This window comes from Schistocerca piceifrons, chromosome 1 (assembly GCF_021461385.2).
Source record: "Schistocerca piceifrons isolate TAMUIC-IGC-003096 chromosome 1, iqSchPice1.1, whole genome shotgun sequence".
Taxonomy (NCBI): Eukaryota; Metazoa; Arthropoda; class Insecta; order Orthoptera; family Acrididae; genus Schistocerca; species Schistocerca piceifrons.
Window position 1 is genome coordinate 637163570 of NC_060138.1, and position 13411 is coordinate 637176980.

A 13411-nucleotide genomic window follows, 5' to 3' on the forward strand; every position below is an offset into this window, starting at 1 on the left:
CCTTGTAGCTCCTTCCTGTTGTTAGAAATCTTAACGTTACTGCCAGCCGTTCATGAGGAGAAATTGCCATTCTCATGAAGTATTTTTTCTCGTAATATGAGGGGTTACAAGCTTTATGAGATAATTATAAGTTTCGACATCCATCCGCAAATAATTTCGACAGTCGTTAGGTTCGCCCTGCAACTCTCGCAGTAAATTTACGTGAGAAAACTGCTTTCGCTTTAGCAGCCACTGTCTATACCTTTTTTACCGCTTTCTCTGTTTCCTGCGGTTGGTCTGAATGTTTTTTGCAACACAAGTTGCGAACACAGACCACAACAAAACTTCCTCCATTTCTATATTTCAAAATAACTGAATTAAATTTTTGACGTTTACGAAGAGCGTAGTCGCTTGCCACTGATATTTCTTTTCTACACCGACAGATGGCGGGCGAGTAGTAGATTGGGGTTTTGTGTCGTGTGAACACACCACATTTGCAGCGATCTTTTGCATGTACAGAAATCTGCGCCGATGTCTGCGCAGACAGATCGTTGTGTGCGGACTGGGCTTAACATCACAGTCACGACACATCATCTCAATTTGTTGCCTACTGCGCCGGCATCGCGTCAACCGGTCAGTAAGTAAAACTACTCAAACAATTTCCTTTACTTCACATCTATGGTCACAAATTTTTATGTCATCAGACTATAATATCGCCACTTGAGCGCAAATCAATTACTCTCTCTTCACTTTTTCCTTTGTAACAATGAAACTTTTGTCGTGTTCTATTTCACTTCCTTTTATAACTGCAGTGCCTCTTACACCTTATAAGGCAACTAAAGACTTCACTGATTGTCCCCTCATTTATTTTAAATAAATATGGAGCCGTGTGTAGGTAGTGAACTATGTACCACTGAAAGTAAATCGAAAAATAAAGTGTGCAAAATGCGTTAATTTTGCTATATATTGTGATGATAAGTGTATTTCATGCTTCATTGTATCAAAAGTTACTGAAAATATTGAGGAAGAACGAAACAGCAAAGCGAATCACTCGTGTGATCCAAGCACATCTTCACATGAGTACAACTCGGAACAATGCTCCTGCGAAAAGAGAACAAACAAAGGTATGATGTGTTATACTGTAAGACTATGTATCATATCAGAATGTCAAAGCTATCTAAGTCAGAAAATCTGTTTCTGCTCGAAATGTGAAAGCAAAGAATTAGGTCTAAAGCCAAGTGAATACAGATCCACTACCGAAATTATTTCAGTGCTACTTCGGGAAATGTCTCACTTAAAACAAAAAGTAATACTGCATTTAGTGCATTCGAAGAACTCAATAACGGTAAAACTCAAAGAACATCGGATGAAAACGAAAATGTTTGTGCAAATCTTTGCAAAAAGTGTTCCAAAATGACAAAGAATGGTGTTGTATGCGTGTGCTGCAAAAGTACATTTCATTATCGATGTGCCAAATTAGACCCCTCACTAAAAAATAATGTACTTTACGTACAAGTGTGGAAGTGGGAATTATGCTACTCAATAAGAACAACAGTCCAGATGTCTCAGAGTCTTCTGATATAAACATCGCAAATACGTGCTCGCCAGTCACACAAGTGAAAAATAGTTCTAAAGATTACAGTGACGAAACCCGTGCTAAGGTAAATAACAGCTCTGAAGATAATCAGTCCGATCAACATGCTGCTACTTCCCAACACCATCAGCCACAATCTCAAAGCTCCAAGGAAGATAAATCAAGAAGAAAACTGATGCTTATTGCCGACAGCCATTGGCGCGGAATAGCCTCTCATATACTAAATGAGGCATCTACAAGGATTGCTGCTACAGGATTCATGAAACCAGGTGCAGGTTTAACTGAATTGAGGAAACATGCAAAACTCGGTAGAAGTCGGTAAGTTATCCACAAATGATTACGTTGTGCTAATTAGAGGAGCGAACGATATCTTTAATAAGGAAACATCAAACGTCTGTCAGGAAGTAAAGGAATGTTTGAGTCACTTAACTCATATTAATGTTGTTGTTCTCAACATCCTGCATCATCATGATCTACCTCAATGGTTAAGACTGGTGATAATCCGAGGTGTAATAATTTACCAAACAGTCCGAGTTTATGGGGAGATGCTAAGCTATCAAAGTTTAGCTATGAACCAAGCTCTACACATTCAATATTGAAACAATATGTATCTGAAAATGTTAAGCATAATACTTGTGAAGACAAAAAAAGTAACAGTAAATTTACTATATCAAAATATAAGAGGTTTAAAAAAAATTAATGTACACTCCTGGAAATGGAAAAAAGAACACATTGACACCGGTGTGTCAGACCCACCATACTTGCTCCGGACACTGCGAGAGGGCTGTACAAGCAATGATCACACGCACGGCACAGCGGACACACCAGGAACCGCGGTGTTGGCCGTCGAATGGCGCTAGCTGCGCAGCATTTGTGCACCGCCGCCGTCAGTGTCAGCCAGTTTGCCGTGGCATACGGAGCTCCATCGCAGTCTTTAACACTGGTAGCATGCCGCGACAGCGTGGACGTGAACCGTATGTGCAGTTGACGGACTTTGAGCGAGGGTGTATAGTGGGCATGCGGGAGGCCGGGTGGACGTACCGCCGAATTGCTCAACACGTGGGGCGTGAGGTCTCCACAGTACATCGATGTTGTCGCCAGTGGTCGGCGGAAGGTGCACGTGCCCGTCGACCTGGGACCGGACCGCAGCGACGCACGGATGCACGCCAAGACCGTAGGATCCTACGCAGTGCCGTAGGGGACCGCACCGCCACTTCCCAGCAAATTAGGGACACTGTTGCTCCTGGGGTATCGGCGAGGACCATTCGCAACCGTCTCCATGAAGCTGGGCTACGGTCCCGCACACCGTTAGGCCGTCTTCCGCTCACGCCCCAACATCGTGCAGCCCGCTTCCAGTGGTGTCGCGACAGGCGTGAATGGAGGGACGAATGGAGACGTGTCGTCTTCAGCGATGAGAGTCGCTTCTGCCTTGGTGCCAATGATGGTCGTATGCATGTTTGGCGCCGTGCAGGTGAGCGCCGCAATCAGGACTGCATACGACCGAGGCACACAGGGCCAACACCCGGCATCATGGTGTGGGGAGCGATCTCCTACACTGGCCGTACACCACTGGTGATCGTCGAGGGGACACTGAATAGTGCACGGTACATCCAAACCGTCATCGAACCCATCGTTCTACCATTCCTAGACCGGCAAGGGAACTTGCTGTTCCAACAGGACAATGCACGTCCGCATGTATCCCGTGCCACCCAACGTGCTCTAGAAGGTGTAAGTCAACTACCCTGGCCAGCAAGATCTCCGGATCTGTCCCCCATTGAGCATGTTTGGGACTGGATGAAGCGTCGTCTCACGCGGTCTGCACGTCCAGCACGAACGCTGGTCCAACTGAGGCGCCAGGTGGAAATGGCATGGCAAGCCATTCCACAGGACTACATCCAGCATCTCTACGATCGTCTCCATGGGAGAATAGCAGCCTGCATTGCTGTGAAAGGTGGATATACACTGTACTAGTGCCGACATTGTGCATGCTCTGTTGCCTGTGTCTATGTGCCTATGGTTCTGTCAGTGTGATCATGTGATGTATCTGACCCCAGGAATGTGTCAATAAAGTTTCCCCTTCCTGGGACAATGAATTCACGGTGTTCTTATTTCAATTTCCAGGAGTGTATTTCACATCTGTTTAGATGAGCTGCAGTCTACAAATCCTGTTGATATTATTTATATTTCTGAACATCATTTAAGTATAAAATTGAAATACTTAATATGAAAGGGTATACCTTAGCTTCAAAGTATTGTAGAAAAGAGATGGAGAAAGGAGTTGTCACTTATAATTATAAAAACATTGACATGCTGTAGTGATCAGCATTTCGAAGCATGTGCCACACAAGTAGAAACACACAAAAGAAAAATAATTATAGTCACAATATACCTGGCTCCAACTGGTATTTTCCAGCTATTCATTAAACAGCTTTATGCAGTATTAAATTTCTTAACTTCTAAAAATAATGAACTCATACTAAGTGGAGATTTTAATTTAAATTTTCTGGAAGATAGTCACTCAAGATCCATACTAGAGTCCCTTCCACTTCTTATAATCTCATTCCTAAGTACAGTTTCCAACCAGGATTATGGGTACCAGCAGCACTGCTATTGATAACATTTTCGTGGATACTACCAAACTAGCAAATCATAGTACAAATCCAATATTTACTGGCCTTTCAGGTCATGATGCCCAGTTGCTTACATTTAATATAGTTTGGTCTGATTCGACTAATAACAGGAAATGGAAAACTATACAAATAATAAATGAAACAGGAATTGAAGGTATAAAAAACTGTTTGAGGAATACAGACCCAGGATAAATGAAAAATATAACTGTTTGTCTAATACGGTCATAGGTCACATTGAAATTTTCTGCCCAATGAAAGTAATCAAAGCAAATAGATAAAATGTTTCAAAACCTTCGATTACAAATGGAATAAAAGTATCTTGCAAAACAAAAAGAAGACTGTACTTAAGGTCAAGGGAAAACGATACCTACAGAGCTAAATCACATTACAAATTATATTGTAAAATTCTAAACAAAGTAATCAGAACCTCAAAATGTATGTATTTTCAAGAAAAAATAAATGTCTCTAATAACAAGATAAAAATATATGGAACATAGAAAAAGTGAAACAGGAAAAACTAATCAGACAAATGAGGAAATTATGTTAAATGTAAACATTGACTTGATTAGAGATACCTCCAAAATTGCAGACACTTTCAACATCTTTTTCCTTTCACTAGCAGACAACTTAGGTTTGCATAGTTCCTCAGAAGACAGCTTAAAATATTTAAAAAATGCATTTCTGGAGAAGTTTGACAAAATTCAACTACATCCTACCTCACTGGAAGAGATTTCTAATGTTATTAGCTCTCTTAAAATCAAATGTTCCAGTGGATATGATGAAATAAACACTACCACAATTAAATGTTGCTCCTCAGAACTTTGTGACATACTGGGTTACTTTTGTAATGAATCCCTCCACAGTGGTACTTTTCCAGATGGGCTTAAATATGCTATTGTCAAAACATTACACAAAAAAGGGGACAAATCATCAGTGGAAAACTTCTGTCCCATTTCATTATTGGCAATATTTTCAAAAGTGTTTGAAAGGGTTATGTACAATAGACTTCATAAACAATTAGTGCAGAAAAATATTCTCATTCACAATCTGATTGGATTTCGGAAATAATTGTCAACTGATCAAGCTATATTCACTTTTATAGATGATATATTAGAATCAATATATCAAAAGTTATTACCACTTGGAATATTGTGTGATCTGCCTAAAGCTTTTGATTGTGTTAAGAGTGATATCCTTATACGAAAGTTACAGTATTATGGGACAACAGGAGTAGCAGGCTCATGATTCTCATCCTATCTTTTTAATAGAAAACCGTGTGTGTCTGTATCAGGCTCACCACATAACAATAGTCATTCAAAATACGAAACCACAGACAAGGGTTGCCCCAGGGCTCCATTATAGGTCCCTTATTGTTCCTATTATATATTAATGACCTTCCATATGCAGTGTCACAATATGCTAATTTTGTCGTATTTGCAGATGATACAAGTATTGGTATACAAAACAGTACCCATGATCTCACTGAGCAATCAGCTAATGAAATATTTGTTAGTACCAATGGGAATGAGTGGATCACACCAAATGAGTCGTCACTGAATTTTGACAAGACCCAGTACATACAGTTTAGTACCTCACAAAGAATACCTGACCCTATAAGTATAATGTATTCAAACAATGAAATTAAAGCTGTGGACAAGGTAAAATTGTTAGGGCTACAAATTGACAACAACCTAAATTGGAAAACTCACACTCTAGACTTAATGAAACGCCTTAGTACAGTTACATTTGCAGTACGCATGATAGCGGAAATAGGTGATTTAAAAATGAAGAAGTTAGTTTATTTGGTCTACTTCTATTCACTAATGAGTTATGGAATCATCTTTTGCGGAAATTCCTCTCACAAAGAGAACATTTTGAAACTACAGAAACAAGTCATTAGAATTATATCTGGTGTCAGTCCTAGATCATCACGCAGAAACCTCTTTAAGAAACTTTGTATTCTATCTACTACTTCTCAGTACATATACTCATTGATGTCCTTTGTCATTTCCAACATGTCTCTTTTTACACAAAATAGTGCAAAACATGATTACGATACCAGAACCAAAAACTATCTGTATAAGGAGTATAAAAGCTTAACATTAGTACAAAAGGGAGTCAAATACGTGGGTACTCATATATTCAATAACTTACGAGAGTGTATCAAAGGTGTATCAAAGGTCTTGTAAGTGATAAAGATCGGTTTCAGAGTGAATTAAAGAACCCCCAGTTGGCCAACTCCTTCTACTCCATCAATGAATATCTTCACAAGGATTATAGCTCATAACTCTGTCTGTATTAAAGTTGTACACTATCCATGTATCTGAGTAAAAAAAAAAACTTCGATCCTTTCCACATCCCAGAGACTCTCTGCAAGGGATCCATGGAAAACGATAAATGTAATGTAATCATATAATTATCATTGAAGACTATGTGTACACCTACAGTAATCAGTAATGACATCTGATGAACTTGCAATTCAAACATTTTGCAGCTGTACTACTGTACTGCAGTTTGTTTTGAACAGTAGTGCAGCGGACAAGATGACTCTTGTTATGTTTGATGATACAAGAGTTGATTGTGTGTTTAGAATGTTTTTATAAAGCAGGTATGCCTCGTCATATTTTAAGAACACAAAAGGACATGGATGTCAGTAATATTTTTCTTCATGATCTATTTTATTGTTTTAAGCTATCGACAATATTTTAATTGTATTTGTGTTTTTCCCATATTTTGCTGCAGGTCTGAAGAAGTCATTATAGAGTGAAATTGGTAGTCTGATGACATAAGAATTTGTGACCACAGATGTGAAGTAAAGCAAATTTATTCTATTTTCGGCTCACTGTTCAATTCGCGACTATACCGCAGCTTGTAAAACTGTTGAGTTTGGCGCGCTCGTGAAATCGAAAGCGAATAGTAGTATTTTATTTTGGTGTGTACACTGGTTTTTACAAACGGGAGTATCTGTAGTGCAATAAACTGCAGCAACAACAGTAAGAAGACACCACATCTGTCTTTTTTAGGTTTCCCAAGGACCCTGCGAAGTATATACTACCATGTAACTAAACTATATCATCAGGATTAGCTTGCAAATAACATGTACATTAATTCTTAATGTTTCGGTTTAGGAGCAGAAAATGGCTAGTGATTAGCAGACAAGAAGATCTTATGAAATAAGTCTCTATTTATCTTTACAATAATATTAAGTTTTGTTCGATATACTTAGAACCAAACCAGATCATGAATGCAGACAACAAATAAATCGTGTGGAATGCAGTACCGTCACTGTTTGACACCCCAAATAAGTCACCTCAACTGACGATGAAGAGAAACTGCCACAAAGGTTCGACAATCCGTCTAAATCTGTAAGACAGTCGTATGGCACAGAAGCAGCCGCTTCAACTCTCAGTATATCAGTGCCAGATTCATATGAATCGTCAACACAGATCTCCTTTGACGATGAAGTGGTTAAATTAAGTGCAGTTATTCATGTCTGCAAAAGCGTGTGAAGTGTCATAATGGGCATATCCCTAGACTTTGTGCAGAACTATTGCAGTACAAGGAAAGTGCCTATCATTTCAAATACAGACAGCAACAGAAACTGTACCAGAAGGATCAACTGAAGAAGGACAAACAAATTTTGAAGACTATACGATCCCAATATTTAAAAGAAGATACCCTTGACTTGTTGTTAAGCTGGATTAGGATGCCACTGAATCAGAAAAGTGCTGCAAGGTGGAAAGACGAAAATAAGGCGTTTGCTCTAAATTTATTATATTACAGCACTCAGGCATACACGTTTTGTCAAAACGTTTTATGCTTCCACCACTGCATACATTACAGAGGTATATGCAAGACATGCCAATAAAATGTGTGGTAAGTCATAATATATTCCATCTTTTAAAGCAGACGGTACAGCATTTCTCTGATATAGATAAACCAGTGAATATGTCATTAGATAAAATGTCTCTAATTGCAAATTTAACTTATGACAGCACTTCTGACAGTGTTGTTGGCTTTAAGGAATTGGGGTTTACAAGCATATTTCTCCCACTATTTGACAGTTGGTTTTCCTAATTATAATTATATAATGTGGCAACAAGTGACAATGACGAAAACACAGTAGGCCTACAGAACAATAAATGGGGCATCGATCCCTTTTGCAAGTAGAGGTATGTGACTGTACTTCATCTGTGCATTTAAATTTTTTTTATATCAACATGGTAAGCTGCAGTTCTAGCCAACTTCACAAGTGTTTCTTAACGAATGTGTCGTAGCTTGCCACTGCATTCATGATTTGTATCCCTAGCAGAGGTAGGTTTAGATAGGACACAACAAACTTTCAATAGGAAACTGAAAAAGAATGTAGGAAAGTCATCGAAAAGGAAGAAAGTTTTGTTGTTAGGCAGCTCTCATGCCAGAGGTGTAGGCCAACTTCTGCAGGAGGAATTAGGACCAGAATACCAGGTCACAAATTTTTTCAAACCAAGTGCTAGTCAGGATCAGGTGACAGAGGATTTAGGTTCACTCTGTAAAGGATTTACCAGGGATGACACCGTGGTTATTGTGGGAAGGCCAGGGAACAGTATCGACAGAGATCCTGGGTACAGTATAGAGTGTGACCTGGTAAAGATTGCGTCTGCATCGAGACACGCCAATGTTGAATTTGTATCTGTCCTGAGACGCCATGACCAGCCGCATTTGAAATCTGCTGTTGGGAGAGTTAATTTGGAGTTGGAACGGCTGCTTGGGTTGGGTGCGGGGGCTCATATTGGTTTGGTTCCTGTTGATTCTCTCAGTAGGTGGGACTATACCAGGCATGGCCTACATCTCAACAGGAAAGGGAAGGGTAAACTGTCTGGGGGAATAGCAGGAAATTTAAGGGGGGGAGGCACTGCCATGAATGGTAAAATACCAGTTGTTACAGGTGTTGGAGCAGGACCTTTTTTAGGATAGGTAAGACAAAAAGATGTCAAGTTCTACGAGAGGTCAGGATTGAAACAAATCTTCAGTTTAGGAAAGAAATTAAACAGCACAATTCTAGCAGATTGGATCACCAATCACAGCTGTCAATTATAAATTTTCACCAATCACCAGAAATTTTATCTCCACCAAGTTGTATCTCAGTCCTAGGTAATTGCATTGATGAATTAAAGTCACCCAATCCAGTTGACATAATCTGCCTCTCTGAACATCATGTGACCACTGGTATAGGAACTAGGCCTAAGCACAATGAGAAACTCAGACAGGAGAGTACTGCAAATGTTAGAATAAGGAAAGGTTCTCATAAAAGTATAATTAAGAATAATGTAAGTATATTTCATCAAAATATTGGGAGTTTAAAGAATAAAATAGATGAGCTTCTGGTTTGTTAAGAAGATTTAGAAGCTGAGGATGAAATAGATATACTATGCCTGTCTGAGCATCATATTGTTACTGATATGCATAAGGTAAATGTAAGTGGATATAAGCTCTCTGCACATGTAATGAGAGAAAATATGGAGAAAGGAGGAGTTGCCATATATGTCAAAAGTTATCATTGTGCAAAAAGTATAGAAACAAAAAAGTTTTGTGTAGAGAAACATATACAAGCATGTGCCTGTGAGCTTAAATTAAATAAAGGCACATTTGGACTCCTTGTTGTGCTATCTGTCAGACAGGGGAAAGCAAAGTATTATTTGTGGGCACTTCAATGTAGATTCTCTGAAAGAGGGTAATAGGAAAAATGACCTTGAAGTATTACTCGGTTCTTTCAATTTGACACCCATTATTGATATTCCTACTCGGGTGGTAAAGGATAGCAGCTGTGTGCTCGGTGCGGCTGCCTCGAGTCGAATGAGCCTGCAGCTGCCTTGGGAGCGGAAGCGCTGATAAGACGTCACGCGCGCCTTATCGTGACGTCACTTCCGCTGATAAGTTTGATTTTCAAGCAACACGGCCCTAGTAAAACTAGTTGACAGCTTCAGTTTCGTTCCTAACAATGTATCTCAAGAGGAGCTACTTACTGGACCCATCACTTTTGTTGGATGCAAGATTAACTTTTCATGTACAACTACAGAAACTGTTCCAGGCAATTCATGGTTAACACTTGCTGTTGTATGAGGTAGTGATAAGCCATTAGAAGGATTGGAGGCCTACTACGACAGAGACATTATTTCTTATCGCACCTTTGTAATTGGTGTTCAAGGTGATCGGAATTATGGAACAGCTGTTGTTCATAGTGTGTGACTTAGCCTGCTGCGCCATGCTGAAGTCACGTGACCAGGGCTGTACAGTGGCCGCTACGGCAGGGCTGACCAGTGCGCCAAGCGAGGCACACGGAACATGGCCCCTAGTTTTACTAGGGCCGTGTTGCTTGAAAATCAAACTTATCAGCGGAAGTGACGTCACGATAAGGCGCGCGTGACGTCTTATCAGCGCTTCCGCTCCCGAGGCAGCTGCAGGCTCATTCGACTCGAGGCAGCCGCACCGAGCACACAGCCATGCCGTACCGCAGGAGAGGATATAGAAGAAGGAGCAGATTACCAGTCTACAAGACAGTTGACAGCTTCAGTTTCGTTCCTAACAATGTATCTCAAGAGGAGCTACTTACTGGACCCATCACTTTTGTTGGGTGCAAGACTAACTTTTCATCTACAACTACAGAAACTGTTCCAGGCAATTCATGGTTAACACTTGCTGTTGTACGAGGTAGTGATAAGCCATTAGAAGGATTGGAGGCCTACTACGACAGAGACATTATTTCTTATCGCATCTTTGCAATTGGTGTTCAAGGTGATCGGAATTATGGAACAGATGTTGTTCATAGTGATAAACCTTTTTCATTGTATACAAGGAATAGAAGACGTGTTAATGCTAAACAGATAGTGTCGGAAGTTCCATGCAGCTTTTCGCGGATGATGCTGTAGTATACAGAGAAGTTGCAGCATTAGAAAATTGCAGCGAGATGCAGGAAGATCTGCAGCGGATAGGCACTTGGTGCAGGGAGTGGCAACTGACCCTTAACATAGACAAATGTAATGTATTGGGAATACATAGAAAGAAGGATCCTTTATTGTATGATTATATGATAGCGGAACATACACTGGTAGCAGTTACTTCTGTAAAATATCTGGGAGTATGTGTGCGGAACGATTTGAAGTGGAATGATCATATAAAATTAATTGTTGGTAAGGCGGGTACCAGGTTGAGATTCATTGGGAGAGTGCTTAGAAAATGTAGTCCATCAACAAAGGTGGTGGCTTACAAAACACTCGTTCGACCTATACTTGAGTATTGCTCATCAGTGTGGGATCCGTACCAGAACGGTCTGACGGAGGAGATAGAGAAGATCCAAAGAAGAGCGGCGCGTTTCGTCACAGGGTTATTTGGTAACCGTGATAGCGTTACGGAGATGTTTAACAAACTCAAGTGGCAGACTCTGCAAGAGAGGCGTTCTGCATCGCGGTGTAGCTTGCTCGCCAGGTTTCGAGAGGGTCCGTTTCTGGATGAGGTATCGAATATATTGCTTCCCCCTACTTATACCTCCCGAGGAGATCACGAATGTAAAATTAGAGAGATTAGAGCGCGCACGGAGGCTTTCATACAGTCGTTCTTCCCGCGAACCATACGCGACTGGAACAGGAAAGGGAGGTAATGACAGTGGCACGTAAAGTGCCCTCCGCCACACACCGTTGGGTGGCTTGCGGAGTATCAGTGTAGATGTAGATGTAGATAGATAACTTCTTTATAGACCAAGATAAGTTTAACCAGATAAATGCTCAGCCTGTTGAGAATGGTCTTTCTGATCATGGTGCACAGCTAGTTACAAAATATGACATAGCTCCATTCAGCAATACTAAACAGTCTTCAAAAGTAGTACGTTCAGTCAATGATTTAACAATTGCAAATTTCAGGGAAAGCCCACAGCAGTTAGACTGAGATGAGGTGTACCGTGAACATGATGCCAATTTAAAATATAATTTATTTCATGACATTTTTGTAAATGCATTTGTAAACTGCTTCCCCAAGAAAACAGTTAAATATACTCGTAAGAAACAATGTAACAAATCATGGCTTACTAAGGGAATAAAAATATCTTGTAACCGGAAAAGGGAAATGTATCTGACAGCAAGATAGAGTAGTGACCCAGAAACTATCAAACATTGTAGAAACTACTGTACTATATTAAGAAAAGTTATTAAAAAATCCAGAAGTATGTGTATCATGTCTGAAAGCAGCAACTCCAATAATAAAATTAAAACAATTTGGAATATTATTAAAAGAGAAACAGGTCAACCAAGAGCACAGGAAGACAGTATTACTGTCAAATTGAATGAAAACTTTATGAACAAAAAGTCAGAAGTTGAAAATATTTTTAATAATCATTTTCTAAATGTTGTGGATATAGTAGGATCCAGGTGTTCATTAGAAGATGCTAGGCTGTTAATGGAAGAGGCCATACCTATGCAATTTGATACAATTGAAATCTCACCCACTTCTCCCTCTGAAATTAGGAAAATAATAAACTTGCTTAAAAGCAAAAACTCACATGGAATTGATGGCATTTCCAGCAAAATACTAAAAGCTTGTTCTCAACAGATAAGTAAGATTCTCAGCCACCTGTGTAATAGCTCTCTGGAACAGGGCATTTTCCCTGATAGACTGAAATATGCTATTGTTATACCTTTGCATAAAAAGGGGGATAGATCTGATGTCAACAATTACCGTCCAATCTCCCTTCTAACAGCTTCATCCAAAATTTTTGAGAAAGTAATGTATTCAAGAGTAGCTTCACATATATGTAAAAATGAAGTACTAACAAAATGTCAGTTTGGTTTCCAGGAAGGTTTTTCAACAGACAATGCCATATATGCTTTCACCAATCAAATTTTGAATGATCTGAATAACCGAGCACCACCCATTTGGATTTTTTGTGATCTCTCAAAGGCTTTTGATTTTGTAAATCATGAAATTCTGCTAGACAATCTCAAATATTGTGGCATGAGTGGGACAGTGCACAAATGGTTCAATTCGTACCTAACTGGACGAGCGCAGAAAGTTGAAATAAGCAATTCTCATAATATGCAAAGATCAGCACATTCCTCAAACTGGGGAACTATCAAGAATGGGGTTCCACAAGGGTCAGTCTTGGGTCCTTTGTTGTTCTTAATATATATTAATGACTTGCCATTCTATATTCATCAAGAGGCAAAGTTAGTTCTCTTTG